This window comes from Silene latifolia, unplaced genomic scaffold (assembly GCF_048544455.1).
Source record: "Silene latifolia isolate original U9 population unplaced genomic scaffold, ASM4854445v1 scaffold_70, whole genome shotgun sequence".
NCBI classification, from domain to species: domain Eukaryota; kingdom Viridiplantae; phylum Streptophyta; class Magnoliopsida; order Caryophyllales; family Caryophyllaceae; genus Silene; species Silene latifolia.
The window spans coordinates 987,718-999,441 of NW_027413609.1; the positions used below are offsets into that span (position 1 = coordinate 987,718).

Genomic DNA, 11,724 nt, shown 5'->3' on the forward strand with positions numbered 1-11,724 from the left:
TTCTATCTTTGCTCGATCGAACATTATGGCCACGGAGAGCAATGCTATGTCATTTGGGTCCGTTTCTGATGACGATATGAAAGAAGACAATGGATATGGTGAATCCCTCATTTGGAAAGCCGAGCTGGACGCTCTAGATGCTGCAATATACGGGATAGAAGCCACAAAGGAGGGGAATGAGAAGGTAGCTGAGTCCGGGAATGTTCCTAGCATGGTAGAGGTAATATATTCTTTTATCAATGATTCCGACGTTAGGAGCAACCGACCTCAGCTAGATGTTAATAATTTCTTGATTATTGTTTTGACTGATAGTAAACTACCTCATATGACTTATGCTTTATATTTCAATACTCCACCCCCTTCCAGTTGGACAAATAAGCTAATAATATTTCACCATATTTGTCATCGAAAATTTTTTAGGCTGAGACGGTACTTCAGATTGCTCTTATATGCTCCTTCTCTATTTTTGTGCTACTTATGCTCTTGTGTAGCACATGCGCAGATTTATGATCTTATGCTAAGAGCTTTGAGTTGCTTTAATTGTGACCAACTGGAGCAATTGGATGAAGAAGAAAAGAAGGTCGAGCTGGGACCTTTCTGAAATTAGCGCTGTCCGGGAGGCAACCCGGAGTTTAAGTTTTTAGTTGATTTACATTTCCGTTTTTGTTGTGTGTGTAATAATTGGTTTTTAAACCATAGACTGTGAACAATTTAGGATTGGTTTTTGGTCGTCATTTATCTGAAAGTACCACTCGATCGAGCATTCTTTTTACTCGATCGAGTGCTTGAGCCATTCGATCGAACACTCCTCTTCCTCGATCGAGCACCTACAGAAACAGACATTTCGATCGAGTAACCAGTTCTCCTCGATCGAACACTTATGCAGCCCAATGTACTCGGTCGAGTACTAAATCCTCTCGATCGAGTACCATCGAGTAAGTTTGCTCTGATTTACTTCCAATGACGCTGTTGTGGGGCTATTAGCGACCTCCCATGTTGCTGGCTGGTTTGGGGAGGTCCCTACTTCGCGTTATCTTGTAAGTTTTCTACAGCTTCACTCTTCTTTTCAGTTTGCATTTCCTTTCCCTATTTTTGAGTACAATGAGGGCATTGTACAATTTGGTTTGGGGAGGTATATGCATCCATATCTGTGTCTGCATTCAGTTTTTATTGCATTTCTGTTATCACATTTAATTTCTGTATGCATTGTCTTTTATTTCCAAATTTTCAATAATCCCATAAAAAATTAGAAAATTTTATATATATAAAAAAAATTCACGTTTATTTTTGCATATAGGTTGAGTCGGAACGGTGTATTTCGATGATGAAATTGCACTATAATTTGCCCCTTTGCTTAAGCCTTGCATAAATTAATATCTTTTAGCTTTGTCTTCTACATATCTACGAGTTTATGTTAAAATTTAGCGGAATGAATAGACTTGACCTGAAATTTTGGCAACCTACTTATAATTTCTAAGTTTTGGAGCTTAATAACTAGTGTCATTTATAACCAGTTCATGTAGGATTGTGAGTAGTTACTCCTTGCATAACTTGTAACATTAATTTGCATAAGTATGAAATTCAATTGCTTATTGCCTGCATACATTTGGGTTAGTGGTTGGTGTCACACGCAGGGAGGTGCTTACATTCCCTTTTTCTTTCATTTTTACCCATTTAACTCCACATTTAGCCAAATTTGCCTTTTGACCCTTAACTACATCCAAATTTAGCCTGCCTTGTCAAGCTAGTTTAGTGTATGTTCTTGCGGTATATATTTTATTGATCCGAGTTTGGTTCGTATTTTATTATTTTGGAGTTGGTAGAGAAGAAAGAAGGAGGATATGTTGAAAAAAAAAGTTGAAAATGAAAAAAAGAAAACAGAAAAAAGAAAAGAAAAGAAGCGTGGAAAAAGAAGAAAAAAATGAAATTTGAATTGATGAAACGGTTTCTCCTATGCATTATTTCTATCTTATGAGGAGTATATTGTTGGTTAGTGAGCTGTTGTGCCAATTTAAGGGCATTATACTTCAATTTTGAGATGGCTAAGAATCGGATATTGTTTAGTATGGTTTCGTTAGGTGGCTAGCTTGACTATTACCTCACAATCCCATAAATATTTGGCCTTTTCTTACCCATTGCTTCACTTTACCATATTTTTGTAAGCACTAGGCTATGACAGACCTTGTTTGGTTGGAATGTATGTATGGTAGTTAGAATTGTCTATCATATTAACTGCATGCATGTTTATGTGGGTCGTAATTTAGGTGAGCGACTATTTCTCTTCTTCTCTTACACTCATATGCTTACCCTTTGCTTCATGAGAGAAGAGTGACCCGTGAGAGTCCATTATCAAAGGTCTTGGAAGGTTGATGGTTCAGCTTTATTATAAACATCTTACAACTCGTTTGCATTTGACAGTTTTTGCTATAAGTGTCAGTTTGCTGCATTAAATTGGTTTAAGTGGACAATTTGTAGCTAGCTCTGAGTTTTCTTTTCTGTTCCATTAATTTTGCATATAGTTTGCTTGGGGACAAGCAAAGGTTTGGTTTGGGGAAGTTTGATGTGTGCATTTTATATAGACTTATTGTACCATTTTTGCACGCATCTTTATGCATATTTAGTACTGTTTAGCTACAAATGTCCCTCGAATTATCTACTTTGGTTTCTCTTGTCTTATTTGCAGGAATGAACCAAAGAGAAGCAGAATCAAGCTTAATACATGTCTCTATGCATGCATTTAGGAGATAAGTTGAGTCGGAGCTTGGAGACTACAATTTTGAGATGCGCATAGAAGTAAGGAAGCTAAGCGAGTAAAGGAAGAGCTTCATATTGCTAGTGCCTACTTTGAAGAGCCATATCTAGAGTTCTACATCATATTTTCAAGCGATTATAATTGGAGATAAAAGCATGTCCTCTTAGCTTCCCAACCCCATTGGAAACGCTCCATTTTCCCAATTAACGAATAAATGGCGGCCGTTTAAAGTTTAGTGCGCGAAGCAGGAATTGTGCGCCGGAAAGTACTCGAGCGAGTATGATCTTGTTCGATCGAGTACTTAATGTCCTTAATCGAATGATGCCTTTTTGATAGTATTCGATCGAGTACCTAAAGTCCTCGATCGAGAAGTTTTTGCTAGGATTTACTCGATCGAGGAGTTCTAAAGTCCTCGATCGAGTACTTTTCTATTTGACGCAAGATTTTTGTATCTTGTTATGTATCTTAGGTCAAATAATTATCTTTCCTATAAATAAGAAACACGTCATTAGGTTTACTCTCTTCTCCTCTCTGGGTCTCTCTCTTGTCTCTCCTTTTGGACCTTCTTTTCGGATGGTTGTTTTGCTCTGCTATTTCTCCGGATCTAATTCTTTGTAACTGATGTGACCATAATTAGAGCATATTTAGTCCCCGAATTAGCCTTGTTCCCATGCTTTTTAGTGCATATTTGGGTCATTTATTGTATTTAGTCCTTTGTTTTGCATATTCTTTGAGGTTTTGTTACCTTGGTAGGAAAGGAGTGCAAACCTTGCATTTTCATGGCAAAATAGAGCTAAATTGATTGAATTCAATGACCAAGCATCAAAGAGAAGACAAGATTAGAAGGCCTTTGTATATACTATAGTAGATGGGCAATGATGAGAAAAAATCCTTGCATCCCCGAGGAAATCCTCAAGGATTCTATGAAGAAAAAGGAAGAAAAGAAGAAAGAAAGTAGCTGTAAGACAATCCGAGCGGATTGTCCACAAGACGCCCGTCCAGCAACCACAATCCGAGCGTCTTCCCCTAGCTAGACGCCCGTCCAAAACACCCCAAATCCGCCCGTCTTCCCCAGCTGGACGCCCGTCCAGAATCACCACAATCCGCCCGTCCCGTGCCCTGCACGCTCGGATTACCTCTCAGCCATTTTGTCTTCTACTAGCTTCATGGAAGGATGCGCATATTTTTCTAAGACCGGCGAAAAGGAGACCGGAGTCTCCCTAGAGACCGGCGATTCCTCAAGGACTTAATCGTTATTTAAGCCCTTAGTAAATCCTAATTTATGTAACTAATCCCCACTATAAATACCCCATTAGGCTAATTAGAAGAGAATGTTCTTCTTAGCAATCTTTAGTGTAAGTTAATATCAATCAAATCTCTCTTTAATCTTGTAATCAACATTTAATCAAGTTTTAATACAAGTTTCATTTCCTTAATCTCTCTCTTGTTCATCCTTTGTTTTGGGTAATTGAAGATTATTTGGGTTATTATTGGGAGATTGACAACCTTCCAATCAATCATCAAGTACTTCTATTATTCTTTGCATTATTATTGGAATCATTAGTAGGTATAATTATTTTAATCCCTTTTTAATTATTGTTAATTATCTTCATTTATTCATCATGTTTCACTTTGTTGGTATGATTGACAACCTTGCTAGCATGTTCAACATGATAATGAGTGAGTAGTTTCCTTAGCTAGGGTTAATGGATAATTAGGGGAAACCAACATGGGGGATGATTCATGCTTAAATTAATATGTTTTTATAGTTTATTTGCTTGCTTGTTGTGATCTTAACTTATGCACATGTTATGTTTGATGAAATGCGAGCCTATGAATCCTTGCATTTTTTATCCATCACCTATCTTTTCAATGAGACTTGTAAGACATAAACCAACTCGAGTCTCATTAGACCATGCATATAGTTGAGTAGGGAAGATTAAGTCGACTTGTAGGTGTTGTACAATCTAATCGATTCGGCCCCGGGACCCAAACTTTCCTAGGATTGTAAGATATAAACCAACTCGATCCATCACAATAATAATTGCTTGCTTATAATTTGAGAATATGTTTGTACATGATCAATTCCCATGAATCCCCTATGACCCCATGACACCCTAGCGCCTTTTATCAATTGTTTACATCCCTTTTTAATCATCTTGCTTGTTTACTTTCATTGTTATTTAGTTTAGTGATCTTCTACTTCAAACTCCAAATTGTGACACCCTTAGACACCGCTAGTTGCATTTGAAAATCTCATCTCAATTCGCATCCCTTGGGATCCGACCTTTACTTGCCTCTTTACTAATTGTAGAGTTGTTTGTGAAGTTATAAATTGTGTTTTGGTTTAGGTGCTCCTAACGACAAGTACCGAAAACTAAACCTCCTCGAGAGTCCGACCAAAAATGGCGCCGTTGCCGAGGACGGTGTTAACTTGATTTAGATTTTCTTATATTGTTATTAGTTGTGTCTTTCTTTGCCTTGGGGAAGTAAAACTCCTCAAGGTTTGTTCTAATTATTTTCAAGTTGTTTGATATTTTGCATGTCTAGAAGATCACAAGGTAACTTGTTACCCTTTGATCACGAAATTGAAAGGACTTTGACAACCAATAGAAGACTTGCTAGGAGAACTTTGAGAGGTATTGGTGAGATTGTAGATATTCAACCAAACACTATTGAGTTCATCAACCCTTTTGCAAGAGAAGGCGAGGAGAACCCAAGACAAAATCCAAGACAAAATCAACCCACAATGCCTAAATTCTCATCACATTCCGTACCAACCGAGGAGAACCTACCTAATGGTACTCCCACACCACAACACTTAACCGGAAATTTTATTGCCAAATCCGCATTTATCCAATTAGTCGAAAGAAGCCAATTTGGGGGGATGCCTAGTGAAGACCCTCACTCTCACATGGAGACTTTTTGTGATTATTGTGATGCGATTTCTTAAACCGGTGGAACTCAAGACCAAATTCGATAGGTCTTATTTCCTTTTTCTCTAATTGGCACCGCAAAACAATGGTTGAAAGGCCTTGATAAGGCTACTCTCGGAATTGATTCTTGGAAGAAATTAGCTTTAGCTTTCTACAAAAAGTTCTATCCACCGGAAAAGACTAACATGCTAAGAGCTCAAATTATGGGCTTTAAGCAAAGAGATGAATAATATTTGTATGAAGCTTGGGAGCGATTCAAGGGAATTTGTCGCTCATGTCCTCATCATGGACTTAGCGAGTGGTTCTTGGTACAACAATTTTGGAACGGTCTTTATGAAGACTCAAGAAACATTCTCAACATGGGATCAAATGGAATGTTCACCGAAGTTGATGACAATCAAACTTGGAACAAAATTGAGGAAATGGCGGTCCATAATTCACAATATAGTAGACCTCGCAAGGCTACTAGAGGAGGAAAGCATGAAGTGGACTCTATTACTCAATTGGGTGCTCAACTTAGTGCTCACATTGATACCATCAATTTGAAGTTCGAAAAAGCTATGGCTAGGCTTGAAGAAGCCTCAAAATCACCAAAGCATCATGATAATGCCATGACGACATCTTCATCAATCCCAAGTGGGATATGTGAGAATTGTGGAACTTTGGGACATGACCAAAGTGAATGTAGGGGAACAAATGAACAAGTGAATGCTTTTCAAGCATACAAGAGTGGTACTGTAATACCCGCCCTTTTAGGGACCCTTTGACCATCGTTGACTGACCTTGGGAGCGGGAATAGCCTCAGAGTTAAGTGCCGAGGTCATCTGAGTTGAGTTGAAAGTGTGGTACTCGATAGAGTAGAGGCCACTCGATCGAGTAGCTAAGTTACTCGATCGAGTAGGGGGTTACTCGATCGAGTATGTTGGGTACTCGATCGAGTGCCCAGTTTCCAGCGAGGGTTTTATATCGCGTTTTGTTAGATCCGCATATCACTTCCGCCACTTTCCTCCTATCCTTCAGTCGCCCCTTTCCCTTCCCTTTCACCTCAAAACCTCCATGGATGTCTCTTGAAGATCCTTATGCCTTAGGAGGGCGTCCCTTGAGTCGGGTAGCGGTCTTTTACCTTGTCTCTCCCTAATAGGTATGTCATAATCATCATCCGTGCCTTTGTTTCCATAGTTAGGGTTTTGCTTGTAGTAATAGATATTTGCATGATGGTAATAGGCTTTGCTTGTGCGCTGGATGCTGTGGTTGTCGGCATAGATTGGTTGCGGATGCGTAAAGGTAGGTTCGCCTACTCAGTTGCTGTAGATCGTCTAGTGTGTCGGTCGTTGTGATAGTATTGTGGTCGCTTGACATAGTAATTGTATTGTGTTGTGGTTGTGGTTGTGATCGTTGTGATGGTTCTCGAGATGCGTTCTCGGCTGAGTGGGGTCGCTTGCGGGAGTGACTTCACGCCCTAGTTTCGCCCTTCGTGGAACCCGCCACGGAAGGGGATGTGCACATTAATGAGCAGGGTTGTTGCTCGTATGATGAGCGGGGCTTAGGTGGGAACGGCTGCGGTCCCCCACTGGCAGGACTGGTCCGGTGGACAGTCAGTGACAGGTTTGGTTGGATTATGGTGATTGTGGTTGAGGTGGCGGTCGTTGTTTGTGTTGTTATTTGTAGTTGCCGTTGTCTTGTCTCGTTTTGTCTCAGTACTGACCTTGGGTGTTTGTTTGTTTGTTTGTTATGTGTCTGCCGTGATCCCTTATGGTGAGCAGTCGGTCTTAGCAGGTGTTGATGTCGTGGATAGCTGGAGTCCGGGCAGGGATGAGTCTTCACGAGATATGATGGTCATAGCGTGTAGTCTTTGAGTTGTACTTGTATTGTATTTTGGTTTAAATCACTTGTAACACAACTTGGTAGTTTTTTTATTGACGTTTGATATTTACTTACCTCGGGCAACCGAGATGGTAACGCCCTTATATGCTAAGGAAGGCCTAGTTAAGGCTCCTCTGGATATCGGGGTGTTACAAAGTGGTATCAGAGCGACGATTTTGGAACCTGTAACAAATGAACAGAATGAACGTAGGGAGTCTAATAAAATGAACCTGGTGTATGTGTAATGGGAGCCCCGGCTGATGCTAGATTTTGGGTGAGTAGGCGCCCTCATTTCAAAATCTTGGCCCCATGATACTTAAGCCAGACACATGGGATGGGAATGTGGAGTCCGTGTGTCTATGTGTGCTATGTATGTTAATTGTGCCGGAGCTACCTCCGGTTAAGTTTTGTTAGAATTAATAGAGGTGTGATAGTAATGTTTGGGCCGAGTATGGTAATTATTGATGAGATTTTTGAAGCTCGTTGGATGATTAGTGAGCTTATATGATAGCTAGGAGTTATGTGACGAAATTATACGTCATGGAGATGCGTGAAAGTGTGCATTTGAATGTGTAGTGTGAGTAGCGAACATGTAAGTGTTTGTCATAAAATTAATGATAATTATAGTATGGATGAGTAATAATCCGAATCACGGGATATGGCAATGTGTATATGCTTCGCTATTTGGTTGAAATTTTCCGCTGCGTAATATTTGATTTGGGCAAAATAAATTGCTTGTGATAGAATGTGAAACATGGTAGATTAGTTTGTTTAGAAAAGTACGCATTTATGTAATACGTGAAAGAATGAACTGATATTGATTTAAATGTCTCAATTTAGTAGTAATATATATAAAGTAAGCTTAAAAGTAGTACGATGATGTAATTATGTTTACGGAGAGTCGGTAGCAGGTAAACCGAGTAGGGTAAAGGTTGTAGTGTACGTGGGATAAGCTTCATTTGTTTGGCAATACGGTAGATTTTGTTAATGATGGTAATACGTGAATGAATTTGATAATGAGTGCCGAATTCCAAACTTAGTTGGAATCGACACGCGGTGTTGTTTTTGCAGGAATCTTCAAGTTACTTCGTTCTTTTGATCGAGCACTTAGCTATACTTGACCGAGTGCGAATGCGTACTAGACCGAGTAGACCTCACTCGATCCAGTTAGGAGGCTATAACGTCGGAATGAGGGAAAATTTCCCCAGTTACTCGATGATTTAGCTCCTACTCGATCGAGTAGGGTGGTACTCGATCGAGTACCCCAGGCACTCGATCGAGTAGGTTACTGTGCAGTAATTCCTACGGGTTTTCTTAAAACCCTTCATCTTTCTATTTCTCCTTCTATTTCCTCTATATCTCGACACTTTTATACCTAAATCACTCTCAATTCCTTATTTCCTCTCAAATCCTCTCTATCTCTTGGGTTAGTAGTGATTATTGGGGTTGATTTTGCTTGGTTAATTCGTTTCTTTATCTTTCTAATCAATCAAGGTATGTGACTCTTCCTAATTTATGTGATATGTTACTTTGAATGTGTTAGAATGAGGAGATAATCTGAAATTTTCGATTCACATGATGTAATAGTTGCTTTAGATAGTAGAAACATGATTCATATGCCTCTTTTCCATGTTTGTCGGTGATTAATTGCTGTAGATTAGATTAGAAAAGTTGCAAAGATGAAATCGAAATTTCTAGGGTTACAAATTTGAAATTGATTTTTGATTGTTCTACATTGATTAGGTGATGGAATTCAGTACTATACATTGTTTATATCATGTGGAAAGGTGAATTCTGATGATTATCACCTTAGAAAGTTGCCTTAAAACTCCGTCTTAAAAGTGCCTTATGGGAAATTCGTGACTTAGAATTGGAAAATTGATGTGGTAATTGACAATATAAGTATAAGTTGAACTTCAATATGATAATAGAAACAATGATTGATGAATACATGCCACAATTTTCACAAATTTGTAAAGACCGTCTCGAAAAATTTTGATTGAGTTGTTTTACATAATAGTGAAGAGTGATATTGATTTGTCATAAATTATTCTTTCTCTTGCATTAGTGACATGTAGTTTGCAATGTAAATGGAACGACCTTTAGAAGCATGCTAGGATATTCAAATTCTTTGAGTATATGTGTCCACATGCCAAACTTTCGTAATTATGGTTTATAAGTGGCTACAAACTGGGATCATATGATAAAAATTGAGGAAACTATTGATGAACTATGAATACCTAGCGAACCATCTAAGTTTAATGACATTAACTATGAGCCTCGAGTATGGAATTGGTTAACGAGTTAGTGAAGTTGCCAATTATATAAAACTCGAATTGTATGAAGTGTATGCCTACATGTTTTATACAAATTGCTTGAACTTGTATGTCAAAAATTGGAAACTGTTGATAAACATGTGCACTTATCTTAATATTCAAGTTTAATAACATGAATTATGTGCTTCACATGTCAAAATTGTTGGAAAATTGTGTGCTTAGCTGGATATGTGAATTCAAGTTACATGAAATAAGTGTTTGGATGTTTATACAAGTTGTTTGGACTTATGCCTAAAACAGATGCCGAGACTAAACCTTGGAACCCGTCGAGTAAACGGGAAGGGTTGATCCACTTGAGAGGGGGAGGCTAGTGGACCGGTAGTACCCGCAGTCTCGAGTACCCCTGTTGTCTTTGTTGACTTTAAGCAAAGAGAGCGTTTTGTAGCTTTACAAAAACGCAAGATGAGACCCACAAAGTGTATAGACACCGGTGTGCTAGAGGAGTTGGAAATAGAGACGGATGTCCGTCATATATTCGAGACCTTGGGTTTTATTGGTTTGTACCGGCTGAGGAAGCACACTTACCCTTTTCTTACCCTAGAATTCATGAGTTCCTTTAACTATGACCCATGGGTGGGTCGATGTGGAGTTCGGGACCGATGAATACCAGTTTCCTTTTGACCATGGATTTGTTTGCCTCTCACCTTGGGTTGGCCAAGCCTCCCAAGGACTCCATCACCGACATTCCGGTGAGTGCGGCGTCGCCGCCTAATGCCTTGCTTGATCGGGAAGCAAGCTCCCACCGCGAGCAATATCTTTGATTAATGACGTTCAAAGACATCACCTTGAGAATATTTCTCCGTTCCCTTTCAAACCTCCTCTATGACCGAAAAGATATCAGTAAGTTGAATAACCATGAGGTTTTACTTTTGATGTCGTACCTCAATCCGGAGCGGGCCAAGAAAGTGGTCTTTAATGCTCCTTCCATAGTTTGTGCTGCTCTTGCCTTGATGGCTTCCTCTACTTCTCGGTACTGAGCATTTTGTGGTGCCATTGCCACTCTTAGTGAAAAGCTAACCTCCTTTGAGGCTTCTTCGGCGTACGTGCCTTTAGCTACCCCTGTGCCTACCATGGATCGTGAGTACTATCTCGACCTGAAATGGTTGAGAACCTTGGCTGACGGTAGCCTAGCGTGGAGGGTGCTTGGCATGAGTTGGATGAAGATTCCAGCTCTTGAGCACCTCCCAGCCCACGAGCCCTTGGAGCCGGCGGTGGTGGACGTGGATGGGGACGATGAGGAGGAGGAGGAGGAGGATGAGGACACACCCCGCCAGCTGCAGACCTATCTCATTGATGGCACGATCCTCCGGGAGATGCCGGAGCCGACGAAGGGCGAGAATGCGGAAGTTCGGAGGGTGGAGAGACCCCAGTGGTGAGGGGACCCCGTCGAGTGAGGGAGAGGGCCCCGGAGGCTAGGCCACGCCAAGTAGCACCACCGCAGAAGCAGCAGCCCTTCCCGTACTACCCTTACCTCGACACCCCGGAGACGCGATCCAGTTACCTAGCGGAGAGAGTGTCATCTACCTTGACACTCCGGAACATGCATGAGATGGCGTACGCTCAGGGGATAGGGACCGAGGGACCGCATCCGATCCGGTGGAGTGGCGTTGGGAATTACTCGGGGTTTTCCATTCCTACGGGGTGGAACAATCGACATGGGGAGCACCTCAGTCCTTTCCTTATGGAGGCTTGACGCCTTGGTACGCGGGCCCGGGAGCAGGAGCAGGGGGTGATGCGGGAATAGGTTCATCTGGAGGTGGTGGTGGTGATGATGAGGTGATGTTCGAGCAGCAGCAGCAGCAGCAGCAGCAGGAGTGATACTCCTTGCTTTTATCTT

General features: G+C 40.7%; 1 non-coding gene across 1 annotated transcript; it reads right to left on the bottom strand.

The window, feature by feature from the left end:
• Positions 1-5,873: 5,873 nt before the first annotated feature.
• LOC141640091 (small nucleolar RNA R71) lies at positions 5,874-5,980 on the bottom strand. Its single transcript, XR_012542837.1, has one exon. It is a non-coding gene; the product is annotated as a small nucleolar RNA R71 (small nucleolar RNA).
• Positions 5,981-11,724: the final 5,744 nt, after the last annotated feature.